A 14680-nucleotide genomic window follows, 5' to 3' on the forward strand; every position below is an offset into this window, starting at 1 on the left:
TATCTCGCTTCACTCTCTTCCACCACACTTTCGCTGTCTTCTCCAAACAGTGTATGGCGAGGTACACCTTGTCCTTCTCCGAGGTGGACAGGTCCTCGAAGAGCGTCTCCATCGAGTCGACCCACGACTTGACCATCGCCGGCACTACCTTCTTTCCCTCGAAGATAGGCGGATGAAACTTGTTGAACTTGATCAGAGCCGCCAACGCGCGCTCCTTCTCCGCTTCCTCAGCCGTCGCATCGGGTGTCACCGAACCCGACGCCGCAGGAGGAACGACCATCGGCGGGGGATGTGCCGCCACCGGAATCGCCGCTATACCCTCACCCTCAGCAGCTTCGGGCTCACGCGCCGAGGGTGCGAGTGGAACACGACCGTCCGTCGCCATCGCAGTCGTCGCTGCTAATTGCCGTTCCATCAACTCTCGGAGCTGCCCAAATTGACCCGCAAGTGCGGTCACTTGCGCCCGAAGCTCCTGCATCTCGTTCGGCCCGGCCTATGCAGGCACCACAGGAGGCTCTGGGGCTCGTGCAGGTTCAACTTGCTCGGGCACCTCGGGAGGCGGTGCCGGAGCCGATCTGCCTGTGTAGTGTCTCTTCGGGGCCATTAGCTCCTGAAACGCAAGTACTTGGTTAATCATCTTAACCCATTTACTTCGTCGCAACTACGACTCAAAATGATCCAACAACGAAATCGGGCGGAAGCACACAAGTGTACTCGTTCTAGGCTCTCGGCATCATGTCGTCGGCCGCCGACACAACCACCTCAAGTCAAGAACTAATACAACTTGAATTCATCTCTAACAACTACTAGAGACATATCGCCAACTTCGACCCAATCGAATCACTTCCGCCACCGTTATTGGTTCACGTTCCACTCACGCACTTATAACCTTAAGGTTCACCGTCCTAGGGTCTCCTAGGTCAATCCTAGACTTTTTCTCTTTACTTGCTCTTATTGCTCTGATACCATTTATATCTGTCACGCCCCGGGACCGCTACCAATTTGGCACGGCTCGAGCGCGTCGAACAGACGCCGAACAGACAGCACCTCCCCCGTCCGCCCTAGGCCAACAACCCGATCATGCACAAGAATTTGCCCAGGAAATAGAAATTCATACATACACGATCACAAGGGCACAAATAGTGCCAACATACAAGAGCAAGAATCCACAAGCATACACAAGTAAAATAAAGAGAGATATAACTAGCTATTACATCCATTTGCATTCAATTACATTTTAAGGCTCTTTTACATCACTCCCAAAATGAATACATAATCCTTTCAAATACATAAGTGGCTCTCCCAAAATAAAAAGCATCTAGATACATAAGGGTACTATAATGCAAAAGGGAAGCTACTCTACTACTGCTCGGGCGTTATGCCCTTACTGCGGTCCTCGCCCGGCGCGCTCATACTAGGCCCTGCAACAAAGTGGGGTGAGAACTATTGTCCATAGTTCCCAATGGGTTCAGCCGCCGACTCCGCCGATCTCCCCACTAGGTCCGAGTGGGCAAAAGCAGATAGATAGATAGTTATGAAAAACTGTAAATGCAATAGTAGGAAAACTATGCTACTATGCCCAATCATATGTCGTATATGCATGCATCATATAGTAAAAGGTTTACTAACATGCTACTATGTCCACTATTCATGTCCAATAAGCAAATGTTCAAGTAACAATACTATTCTCACGTTCAACCAATCCTTGGCGATCCACTTGGGTTCGCCCACGACTCACCTCAAACCTCGTATGGTAAGGAGACACACCTCGCTCTCAAACCCAAGGCCGCCTACGCGACATCAACTCTGCCCCTCTCGCACCAAACTCTGAAGTGCACGAAGACCTGGGTGGTGCGACCACCACAAGTATGAACAGACTATGAATATGATCAATCCTCTCAACTCGAGGATACCCTATCAACTCTAGGGTTACAAGTCACTCGGGAATCCACCTATCCCAAAGTCCAATTATGAATGTTTGGCTACATTATGTTCTTGTCCAACGAGTCATTTACTAGGGAATCCACCTATCCCTAAGTTCACATACCACTAGTGTCATTTACACTAAGTTATATGCCACTCGTTCTTGTTTGTTTAACAGTCAATGCCACTCAATATGTCTTTAACAATCATCGAGTTCATCTCCTCTCTCAGCACTATAGAATTCAATGTTAAGACCCAATCCTCATCTAACCATCATCATGCATTCAACTCATACATCGATATCATTAGCAAGCATAAGGAAAGGAATAACATGCAATTCTACAATGCTACATGCAAGAGATGCAAATCATGAAGTACTAAGACATAGAGAGAAACCCGGTTGCTTCGGGATGACACCACCTACCTTTCAACGATGTCAGGGGCTAAGAACACTATTCGGCACTTGCTTTAACACCGCTTCGACCTCCTAGGTGGAAACGAAGCTTGATCGGTCTTGTTTTGCCAATAACTTTTCACCGACTCGACGAATGCTCAATCCGTCTTCGCCCACGCGTTTAGACACCTATCAATTAGGTTTAGATGCCCTCAATTGAGATCAAACCACTCTATTTAGGAAAACCCCAATTTGGGTGCCCTAGGTTTGCACTATAGCAAAACCCACCAACAAAACTCTAGATTCTAGCATCAAGCAACTACTAAGCATGCTAGGAGTCCATTTGACCCATTCACTGTCACGCCCCGGGACCCAGCATAGGCCCGCCCGATGCATGCCCAGACCCGCCATATGCCTACACATATAAGACGTCTACAATAATAGAAATATAAAAGCAAGTAAAGTAGAACATCTATAAATATCAGAGCAACTAGCAGCTAAAGACTAACAACAAGTAGGAGAAAGGAAACTGAACACTAAGGCATAATGTAAACTAATACATCATAGATCTCAAGATACAAAAGTAGTATGGTCACTATAACAAGGTACAAAACTCTCACAACCTCTCCAAATGAAAAACAAAAAAGAGGTGGACCACCAATCGTCAAATCCCTCGATAGCTAGCTCGAGGCGAAACCTTTCCCGCGATCCCGAGCCCCTCCCGAAGTGGAAGGCTCTGAAATAAAACATAAAACAGGGGGCGTGAGAACTATAATTTATAGTTCCCAGTGGGCAATTACTGACCTTAGCCAAATGCGCCACTAGGCCCAAATCATGAGCAAATATAGACAATGAAATAATAACTGCAGAAATAAAAGCATATAATAAATGCTATACTACTGTGCCACAAGTAAACATGATATGAACATGAAGTACATCTACTCTATCATGATCCAATATGCCAAAATATATCTAGTATGCTAAAAATGCAATACTATTAAGTATACTACATATCCAAGCGTCCAATACATATCTAGTATGCACTATTATGGTGACCAAGTATATTCTATGTCCCAATGTCCACTGAATCTAACTACGATATACTATCAAGTAGTGATTATAACATATACGACTCCGTGTCGATTTCCATGTCCGAATTAAGGACCTACACAAGGTAGTTGTCACGCCTCGAGACCCAGCAGAAGCCCGCCCGGCGTGTGTCCAGACCCGCCATATGTCTGAAACATATAAGGCGTATAAAACAAAACGATAAATGAAGCAGTAAAAAGAGAGCATCTGGGAGTATCAGAGCAAGTATATCTAGATGCTACAATAGAGAAAAAGAACCATAAAACTAAAATCCACTAGATGAAAACGTAAAGTAGTACAAGAAGAATCCGAAACAAGTGCCATAAGTAAATACATAGGTGGTCTCTATACATGGATACAAAACCTCTCTCTCTCTCTCAACAACAACAAAAAGAGAGAAAACCACCTAAGCAACAGTAAATCCTTGCTATCTAGCTAGCGATCCCCTTACCGCGATCCTGTGCCTCCGCCGGTACAGAAGGCTCTAAAAAGAAAATATAGAAACAGGGGCGTGAGAACTATTAAATAATAGTTCCCAGTGGGCAATTACTGACTTCAGTGAAAGCACTACTGGGCCCAAAAGAGCTAAACAGGTAAGTAACAATAAAAGCAATAGAATCGATATGTAAGTAAACATGTAAACTTACTACAACATGATATCTCTACTTAGTATGAATTTGCACAAGTAATAAAAGACTATTCTAACATGAATGTACCAAAGTATCACTAGCATAATGTCCATAAGCTAAATAGTAAAATATCTTGTTTACTATTCTAGTCAATATCCAGTCGGTATGCTAAGTCATCAATGATCCAATCCTGTAAGACCTACCCGTAGGTAGTCCGGCCTGCGTCGTGTCTAATGGCCCCGTGGTAGTCAACATCCCCATTCTAGGAATGAGCCTTCCCCACGGCATCCCATTTCGGCGCCCAATCCCGCACGAGCGAGCATATGTCGCGATGGCTATCTCCAGAGTGCCAGTTTGTAGGGAGCGACCCTCACAAGCATGTGCGAATAAGCACAATGGCAAGCAAGCGAAAGATTTGTCTCAAGTACCAAGTCCTCATGTCTAAAACATGGAATATACGTCGAATGTCTCAAAGGCCTATCTCTATGTCATCATGTCTCTAACATGGAATATAGCAGATGTTCAATGGCCTATCACTATATCTCTAAGTTGCAGTTTCACAGTTTACTATGTCAAGTGCCTCTTTATGGCATTTTTGTCCACTAAGTCCACACATGAGTTTATTGTTTACAATGTATGATTTGAGTAATTTCTAACATAAGAGACATGTTTCCAAGTCGCTAATACGAACACTCCTCATATGCATGCAAAAATGCCCAGAATGCCCTACTATATAGAGTGAAATTTTCATGATACATAAGGCATGCATTTTAAGTGTTCTAAAATTCACATAAATCTCATTTAACATGAATATGCAATCAAATTGACGTTACGACAAGTATAGAATACTTAGAGGCCATTTCACCCCGATTTCATGAAGTCAAACCCACCGAAGTTACCGAAACCCTTCATAAGCTCCGATGAAGGTGTCCACCACTCTCCTAGTACCCTAAAGGTATAGAAAAGATAGTTAAACGAACCTTACGAACGCTCAAGTGATCGATCATTAACCATCTCAAGCTAAGGTGGAGAAACTCACCTCAAGCGAAGAAATCCTCTCTCAAGCTCCAAATATGAGCTAGAGTTCTTCAAATCCAACCTAAATAAAGGTTCTAAACCCATCAATTATGTTTCAAAGCCCTCAAATCGAAAATCTCCAAAATAAACCCTAATTCCACAATCTAGGGTTTCATCTAGCAAAATCTAGAAAAAACTTGTATTAAATAGGGAATACAAGCTACCAATCTCAAGAGAAGCTCCAATCCAAGCTCTAAACCAAGTAGGGTTGAAGCTTGATTGTCACGCCCCAATCCCCGCCAATTTGGTCGGGTTCGGGTCACGTCAACAGACGCCGAACGGACAGAGCCTCCCCTGTCCGCCCAAGGCTCCAACATCGCGTATAAATAAGCAATTTAACAAGAGAATTGCATAAATAATACAAGGCTTGCTCGAGGGCAAGCAACGACGGAAGCGAAAGCTCTAAGCTAGTTATACAACACACATGATATTTGATTTCTTTTAAACCAAATTCAAGTAATAAAACTATTACAATCCATTCAACCATCATATCTTTTTACATTTAGTCATCCACCAAAAAAAACACATGATTGTTTACACTTTTCATTTCTAAATCAACAAAATAAAGTTGATACATGTATAACAAAAGGGAATGACTACAAAATGCATAAAGTCCCCGGTGGCCGCTACCTACGGCGCCAAACCCTTGCCTCGGTCCTCCGCCGCCCCGCTCGTGCTAGGACCTGTAGGGTTAGTGGTGTGAGAACTACAACGAAGTTCCCAGTGGGCTCGGCATCCGACCTCGCCGACTTACCCACTAGGTCTATCCAGGCATAAGTATTTCAAAGGAAGGAAAGTAACCATTACTAATGCAACTAATACTATGCCTGCAAGAAAAATTCAGTAGATATACAATTTCAATGCGAAAATGGAAATGCATGCATGCTCCAATCATAAACAAATTTTGGCTCTTACCCAATCTTACCGGTTAACTCTGTTAACCCCAAAAACTCACAACCCAAAATCCCTTAATAACGGGGGACTCGAACCTCCCTAGGGACCGTCAACTGGTGGGACTTTACCACGCCCAGTGGTGACCAACTCCGGAGCGCACCGCTCGAGGGGGAGCGACCTCCCTCAAGCCACGACGATAGGTGAGTATCGATCTAATCCTCAACTTGAGGACTCATAGCCATTAGTCACAATGCCAATATCACAATAGGTCTCTACCTATTTATTCTTGCCACTCTCCAGGCTTTATCTTCGACCATGACATTACGGGTCAAACTATATTCAACGGTCATCTCTCAATGCAATTCTTGTTTCTATGTCAATGACACCCTTGTTTACTAATTGTCCAAGTCCATTCTTACGTTCACACATCTCGAGGGTCCAATCACACATGTCCGTTTTGGTTCTATCATTCTCTATGTTCAACTACGTTAGAAGCATATAGATGAAGTCAAACCAAGTTCCACAAGTAGCTACCCTACTATGCATGAATGGGTATATATATATATATATGCTCAAGAATAAAGAAAACAGACATAGAGGGGAATCCAACGATTCCGGCGTGCACCCCCCACCTCTATGAGTCGTGTGGGTGAAGAATATTAAGGCCCCCGCACTTTACGAAAGCCGATTTCGCGCCCTATAATCAAATAGTGCCATATTAGGCCTTTTTGTACATGAACTATACTCTAATATTCTCGAAATATTAAACGAAGTTGTTCAACGTGTTGTGGGCACACCCAATTGGGTTTCTACAGGGTCAATTTGTCCCCGAAAAATCCTAGGGCGAAAACCCCAAATTCAAGCCCTAATGTTGCCATTTAGGGTTTCCCCATGAATCGATCCCAACCCTAAGCAAAGAATAGCTTAGGATCATCTAAGAAGCATCCTAGTAAGGTTTCTAGACCTTTGGTACCAACCCTAGGGCTCCAAACATCATCTCCAAGGATTCACCATGAGAGCACCTTGAGCTCTCATGGGTTCCATGGTGTTCATGGCTCAAAAGAGCTTCTAAAACCTCTAAGGAGCACAAAGCTCCAAATCTCTTAACCAAAATCCAAACCCTAGAGGAAAACCTTACAAAACTTACCTCTAGTCCAAGCCCCACCAAGATTCTCCTTGTTGGAGAGCTCCTAGAACCTCCAAAGCCTCCAAATCCTCCTCCTCTTCTCTTCTTCTTCTTCTTCTCCAAGTCCTAGTGCATGGGTTCTAGAGAGAGAAAGAGAGGAAAATGGGTGAGAGGGTGGAAATGGCTGTGGGAGAGAGGGGATGGGCCATATATAGTGTTGTAACAATTGCACATAAGCCCCTCCACTTGTTTCCCATCAATCTGCCCAGACTGGGCAATTTTCGCCTTCGGGGATCGGTCTCCCCGACCAGGGACCGGTTCCCGAACGGGGGTTTTCCAGGACTTAGCCAAATTTTCGAGTTTTTCGGCTGTTGCGCAGCGAGGGACCGGTCTGCCCGTCAGGGACCGGTCTCCCGAGGACCGGTCTCACCACCAGGGACCGGATGCCTCAGGATTTCCTGGCAGGCTACGCGTACGGGGACCGGTTTCTCCTTCAGGGACCGGTCCCCGAGAGCTCAAAATCTGGGACTTAGCCAGATTTCCAGATTCGCTCTCCGGGTCCCTTTTTGCTCCATTTATGAACTCCAATGCACTTAGGGTCCACTGTGACTCGTTCAATTCCGCGTTCCACTCGTTTTGACGGAACTCGGCACGACTTACGAGGGACGTGGTATGTTACATTGATCCTCTACAAAGCTCCAACCGCAAGCTCTAAGCCACCAATGTGTGATGAAAGGAAGAAGATGATGCTCCAAGTCCTCCAAGTAAGCTTCTCTCCTCTCCTTCTTCTTCTCCTTCTCTTTCTCTCTCTAGTGTGGGTGTGAGGGAGAGAAATGAGAGTGAGAATAAGAGAGAGAACCATATAAGCCATCCTAAGTAACAAAATCTACTTAGGTCCCTCAACAATCAACACTGTGCACAGCCCGGACTGGGCAGTTTTCGGACTGAGGGACCGGTCTCCCCGACCTGGGACCGGTCTCTCAGCCTGCCCCGAAAATCCAACGTTCGGGAACTGGCCTCCCCCCGCCTGGGACCGATCTCTCCCCGTGTAGTCACGCTCGGGGACCGGTCTCAGCCGCCAGGGACCGGTTGCCTCGTAGGCTACCGCAACACTGTTCTGAGGGGACCGGTCTCTCCTATCAGGGACCGGTCCCCAAGAGTGAAAACTCTCAAGACAAAGCCAAAACTCCAGGAATTGAACTTTTAGGTCGGAATACCATCTACGACCTTCCACCAAGTGTGAAAAAGTTCGGAATCCATATCAAACACTCGAACCTCGCAATTTGCAAAGGTCCAGTGTGCTACATTCACCCCTCCTAAAAAGGAGTTTCGTCCGCAAAACTCAAAAGGAAACACATACCTCAAAGCTCCATCTGAAAAAGATGGGGATAGCGCTCCCGCAGTGTGCTCTCTAGCTCCCACGTGGCCTCCCGCTCCCCGTGGTTGCTCCAAAGAACCTTTACATAGGGAATATCCCGATTACGCAGTTTCCGCACCTTGCGAGCCAAAATCCTCACTGGTTGCTCCTCAAAGTTCAAGTCGTCCCGCAACTCCACAGGTGTAGCATCCAACACATGAGTCGGGTCGAAGACAGACTTCCGAAGGACCGATACATGAAAGACGTTGTGCACGCCCGATAGGTTCGGTGGTAGAGCAAGTCGATACGCTACCGGACCTACACGCTCCAAAATCTCATACGGTCCAATGAAACGGGGGCTCAACTTAACCCGAATCCCGAATCTCTTCATCCCTCTAGTCGGCGAGACCTTAAAGAAAACATGGACTCCAACATGGAACTCCAAGTCTCGCCGCCGTCGGTCGGCGTAGCTCCTCTGTCTACTCTGTGCCGTCAAAAGTCGCTGCCGAGCAATTCGAACCTTGTCCTCTGCTTCCAGGAGCACATCAAGGCCCAAAGCTAATCTCTCGCCAACTTCACTCCAATGAAGTGGCGATCTACACTTCCGTCCATAAAGTGCTTCGAACGGCGCCTTCTTGATGCTTGCTTGATAACTGTTGTTATAAGCAAACTCTGCCATCGGTAGATAATGCGACCATCCTCCCTGGAAGTCAATCACACATACTCAGAGCATATCCTCTAAAGTCTGAATGGTGCGCTCCGACTGTCCGTCACTCTGAGGGTGGAAAGCAGTGCTGAAGTCCAGTCGGGTGCCCAAGGCGTCCTGCAGACTCCTCCAAAAGTGAGACACAAACCGGGCGTCTCTATCCGATACAATCGAAGTAAGCACTCCATGAAGTCGCACAATCTCATCAAGGTACACTTGTGCGAGCTTCTCTCCGGTCCAAGTAGTATGAATAGGTATGAAGTACGCCGACTTCGTCAACCTATCCACGATCACCCAAATAGCATCATGCCCGGCCTGAGAGCGGGGCAATCCAGTCACGATATCCATGGTGATCTTCTCCCACTTCCACACTCGAATAGGCAAACTCTGAAGCTTTCCCGCGGGTAAAAGGTGCTCAGCTTTCACTTGTTGGCAAGTTAGACATCGAGCTACAAACTCGCCAACGTCCTTCTTCATCCCAGGCCACCAATAAAGCAACTTCAAGTCCTTATACATCTTAGTGCCTTCCGGATGTATAGCATACGGTGCCCGGTGTGCTTCTTGAAGAATATCCTATTTAATTCCCGAATCCGCCGGTACACAAATCCGTCCACGGAAACGCATCAATCCTTGGTCATCCACAAGGAAATCACCGGTGCAACCATTAACCATTTTATCTCGAACCTTTTGCAACTCCACATTGGAAGCATGCTTCTCTTTAATTCTACCCAAGAGTATAGGTTGCACTACCAAGGTCATCAATCTCAAAGGCGTGTCAGGAGTCACCACCTTCAACTCCAATCGCTTCATCTGCTCGATCAACTGCAGTTGAGTAACAACATGCATCGCTAAGTTTTTCGTTGATTTCCTACTTAGCGCATCCGCCACCACGTTAGCCTTACCCGGGTGGTATAGGATCGTCAGCTCATAATCCTTGAGCAGCTCCAGCCATCTGCGCTATCTCAAGTTCAACTCCTTTTGAGTGAACAAGTACTTCAAGCTCTTGTGATCCGTGTACACTTCACACCGCTCGCCATAAAGATAGTGGAGCCATAACTTCAATGCGAAGACTACGGCCGCCAACTCCAAATCGTGAGTAGGGTAATTCTTTTCATATTCCTTCAGTTGGCGAGAAGCAAACGCGATCACCTTGCCGTCCTGCATCAAAACACAGCCCAATCCGTTAAGAGATGCATCACTGTAAACCACATACCCTGCTTCAGCAACTGGCAGGCTTAAGATAGGGGCGGTCGTCGGTCGTTGCTTCAGCTCTTGGAAGCTTCTCTCACACGCATCATTCCAAATGAACTTGACACCTTTATGCGTGAGCCTCGTGAGGGGAGTAGATAGCTTAGCGAACCCCTCAACAAATCTCCGGTAGTACCCGGCCAATCCAAGGAAGCTCCGTATCTCCGTGACGCTCGTCTGTCTCGGCCAATCCTTGATTGCTTCAATCTTCTTAGGATCCACAGCTATACCCGATCCTGAAATCAAATGTCCAAGAAAAGCTACCTCTCGAAGCCAAAATCACACTTTTTCAGCTTGGCATAAAGCTCCCTTTTCCGAAGTACTTGGAGTACAAATCTCAAATATTCCTCATGATCTGCATCACTTCGAGAATAAACCAAAATGTCCTCGACGAACACCACGACGAACCTATCTAGATAAGGCTTAAAAACATGGTTCATTAGATCCATAAAAGCTGCCGGGGCATTAGTAAGCCCAAACGGCATAACTGTGAACTCATAGTGTCCATACCGTATTCTAAAAGCCGTCTTTGATACATCCTCGGGTTTGATCTTTAATTGGTGGTATCCCGACTGCAAGTCGATCTTGGAATGCACACACGATCCTTGAAGCTGATCAAACAAGTCGTCGATCCGCGGCAACGGATACTTACTCTTGATCGTGACTTTATTAAGTTCACGATAGTCCACACATAGGCGAAGTGATCCGTCTTTCTTCTTGACGAACAGAACTGGCGCTCCCCACGGTGAGACGCACGGTCGAATGAAGCCCTTGTCCAACAGATCCTGTAGCTGTGCCCTCAGCTCCTTTAGCTCCACCGGTGCCATCCTATAGGGTGCCTTCGATATTGGAGTAGTCCCAGAGACGAAATCTACCACAAATTCGATCTCCCTATCGGGTGGCATACCCAGTAGCTCAGCTGGAAACACGTCCTGCAACTCCCGTACCACCGGGATATCCTCAATCCTGGGGGTGTCATCCTCGCCCCTCAACACAACGCTAGCCAAGTAGGCTACACATCCTCGACTGATCAGCTGCCTAGCTCGAGACGAGCTGATCGACATCGCAAAAAGAGAACTCCAGCATCCTCTAAACACAACCTCAGTCTGCCCCGGTTCTCTAAAAGTAACCGTGTGATTCTTACAATCAATCGTGGCATAATACTTGGTTAGCCAATCCATACCCAAGACCACATCGAAGTCCCCTAGCTTGCAGTTCTAGCAAATCCACGGGCATGATCCAATCTCCTACCCGAACAGGGCAACTAGGGCAATACTCTCTAATATCCAAAGAGTGGTCGGGGACAACCACACATCCCGGATGCAACAAAAAAACCAAAGGAATGCCATGCAACTTGGCAAACAGCCGATCTATAAATGAATGCGATGCACCGGTATCAAATAAAGCAGAACTCTAATGCCATCAAGTAAAATGATACCTGCAACCACATCCTTGGCTGCTGCCGCCTCCTCGGTCTGAGCGACATACATACGCCCACTCGGGGCCTGTCGAGAACCCTCGCTCTAACGCTGGACGGGTGGCCGCCCAGGCTGGTACTGTGTCGACGGAGTCCCGTGGCTAGCGGCTGGTAGAGCCGGTGCCGATGCAGATGACTGTGCCGTTGACGAACCCCTCGAGCACTCGGTCCGGAAGTGGCCCTCCTGGCCACACTGGAAACACCTCCCTCCCCGCTGCGGGCACTGCGGTGGAATGTGGGGACCACCACAGATCATGCACTGGGGAGGTCGGCGTCGGTCAAAACCTCCACGGTGGGTCGCCGAGCCACGCCCACGCTGCTGGCTCCTGGGATGCTTCGGCGGCCTCCTAGAGTGTGTCTGGCTCGCACCCTCAGCCGCAGGCCTCTTGGCCTTACCCTTGTCCATAGCCTCTCGCCGCTCCTGGACGTCTGCCGCACCGCTCTCCCGGTAGGTTTGGAGGTTAGAGGATTGCACAAACCAGAAAATCAACGGTCGCAACCCTTGCTCGAAGATGTGGGCCTTGTCGTCGTCGTCCCGTACGAGAAAAGGCACGCAGTGTAGAAGCCAAGAAAACTCTCGCTCGTACTCGGCTACTGTCCTGTCTCCCTGGCGCATGTTGCGCAAGTCCTGCTCCATCTTCCTCTTGACGCTGGTCGGGAAGTAATGTGCCAAAAAAAGCTCCTTGAACCTCTTCCAAGTAATAGCCGCCAAATCAGTGCTGGGGTTCTCCTGGAAATCCAACCACCAGCGGTAGGCCTCGCCGTCCAAATGGTGTGTGGCGAGCCAAACTCGATCTCTCTCCTCCACGAAGGTGTCGCGAAAGAGCTTCTCCATATGCATCAACCACTTCTCCACGATCCAGTGGTCGACCTTCTCGCCGTCGAAGATCCGGGGACTACACCTCCTAAACTCGTTGAGGCGCTCCATCAGTCGGTCCCGCTCCACTCCTTCGACCAACATAGAAAAAACAACTCCAATCGGGGGCGCCTGAACAGGTGGCGCGCCAAAGCCTCCTCCTGAGGCGCGGCCACGAGCGCCGCACACGACGAACTGGGCGCGGGGGACGGCACTCTCTGCACGACGTCCACAACTGGTGCTGGCGGTGTAGGGCCCTCGGTCTCCCTGGAAGCTGCCGCTTGCTGCAGAAGAAGGTCCTCCAGGCGCTTCATCCGCGCCTCCTGCCGGCGCGCCGCCTCAGTCTGCTGTCGTGCCGCCTCCACCTGCTGAGTCACTAGGTCGGTGGGGGCCGCAAGCTGGCTCCTCAACTCCTAGACCTCGCCAGATCCGGAGGTAGCGGAGGTCTCGACCTCCCCAAGATGTGCCGCATTATCCGCTCCGGCAGATTGGGAGCGAGTGATCGACATCTCACTACAACATCATAAAAGCGTAAGTTAGTAACCCATGCTATCGTACCACGCTCAAGCAGATAATACCTCAAATCATGCGAAAGTAATGAAGTGTTCTTCACTACTAACTCCCGATGTTACGTTATCGGCCGCCAACGTAACCCTCCGCGAGTTAGGAGCTATACACTTCAATTTAACTCCACTTTCTAGAGTTATCAAGATACCCAATCATGATACTTTCGCTTACAAGTCAAATAGACCTCGTCTCTCACGAGCCTTTTTCTATAGCCCAACCGGCCTAAGGTTTGCTAGGTCCACTAAGACTCAATCCTAGGCTCTGATACCAAACTAATCTGTCACGCCCCGGGACCCAGCGGAAGCTCGCCCGGCGCGTGTCCAGACCCGCCATATGTCTAAAACATATAAAGCGTCTAAAACAAAACGAGAAATGAAGCAGTAAAAAGAGAGCATCTAGGAGTATCAGAGCAAGTATATCTAGATGTTACAATAGAGAAAAAGAACCATAAAACTAAAATCCACTAGATGAAAACGTAAAGTAGTATAAGAAGAATCCGAAACAAGTGCTATAAGTAAATATATAGGTGGTCTCTATACATGGATACAAAACCTCTCTCTCTCTCTCAACAACAACAAAAAGAGAGAAAACCACCTAAGCAACAGTAAATCCTCGCTATCTAACTAGCGATCCCCTTGCCGCGATCCCGTGCCTCCGCCGGTACAGAGGGCTCTAAAAAGGAAACATAGAAACATGGGCGTGAGAACTATTAAATAATAGTTCCCAATGGGCAATTACTGACTTCAGTGAAAGAACCACTAGGCCCAAAAGAGTTAAACAGGTAAGTAATAATAAAAGCAATAGAATCGATATGTAAGTAAACATGTAAACTTACTACAACATGATATCTCTACTTAGCATGAATTTGCATAAGTAATAAAAGACTATTCTAACATAAATGTACCAAAGTATCACTAGCATGATGTCCACAAGCTAAATAGTAAAATGTCTTGTTTACTATTCTAGTCAATGTCCAGTCGGTATGCTAAGTCATCAATGATCCAATCCTGTAGGACCTACCCGTGGGTAGTCTGACCTGCGCCGTGCCTAATGGCCCCGTGGTAGTCAACATCCCCACTCTAGGAATGAGCCTCCCCCACGGCATCCCATTTCGTCGCCTAATTCCGCACGAGCGAGCATATGTCGCGATGGCTATCTCCGGAGTGCCGGCTTGTAAGGAGCAACCCTCACAAGCATGTGCGAATGAGCACAATGGCAAGCAAGCGAAAGATCTGTCTCAAGTACCAAGTCCTCATGTCTAAAATATGGAATATACGTCGAATGTCTCAAAGGCCTATCTCTATGCCATCATGTCTCTAACATGGAATATAGCAGAT

The sequence above is a fragment of the Ananas comosus genome, linkage group 5, assembly GCF_001540865.1.
Source record: "Ananas comosus cultivar F153 linkage group 5, ASM154086v1, whole genome shotgun sequence".
NCBI classification, from domain to species: Eukaryota; Viridiplantae; Streptophyta; class Magnoliopsida; order Poales; family Bromeliaceae; genus Ananas; species Ananas comosus.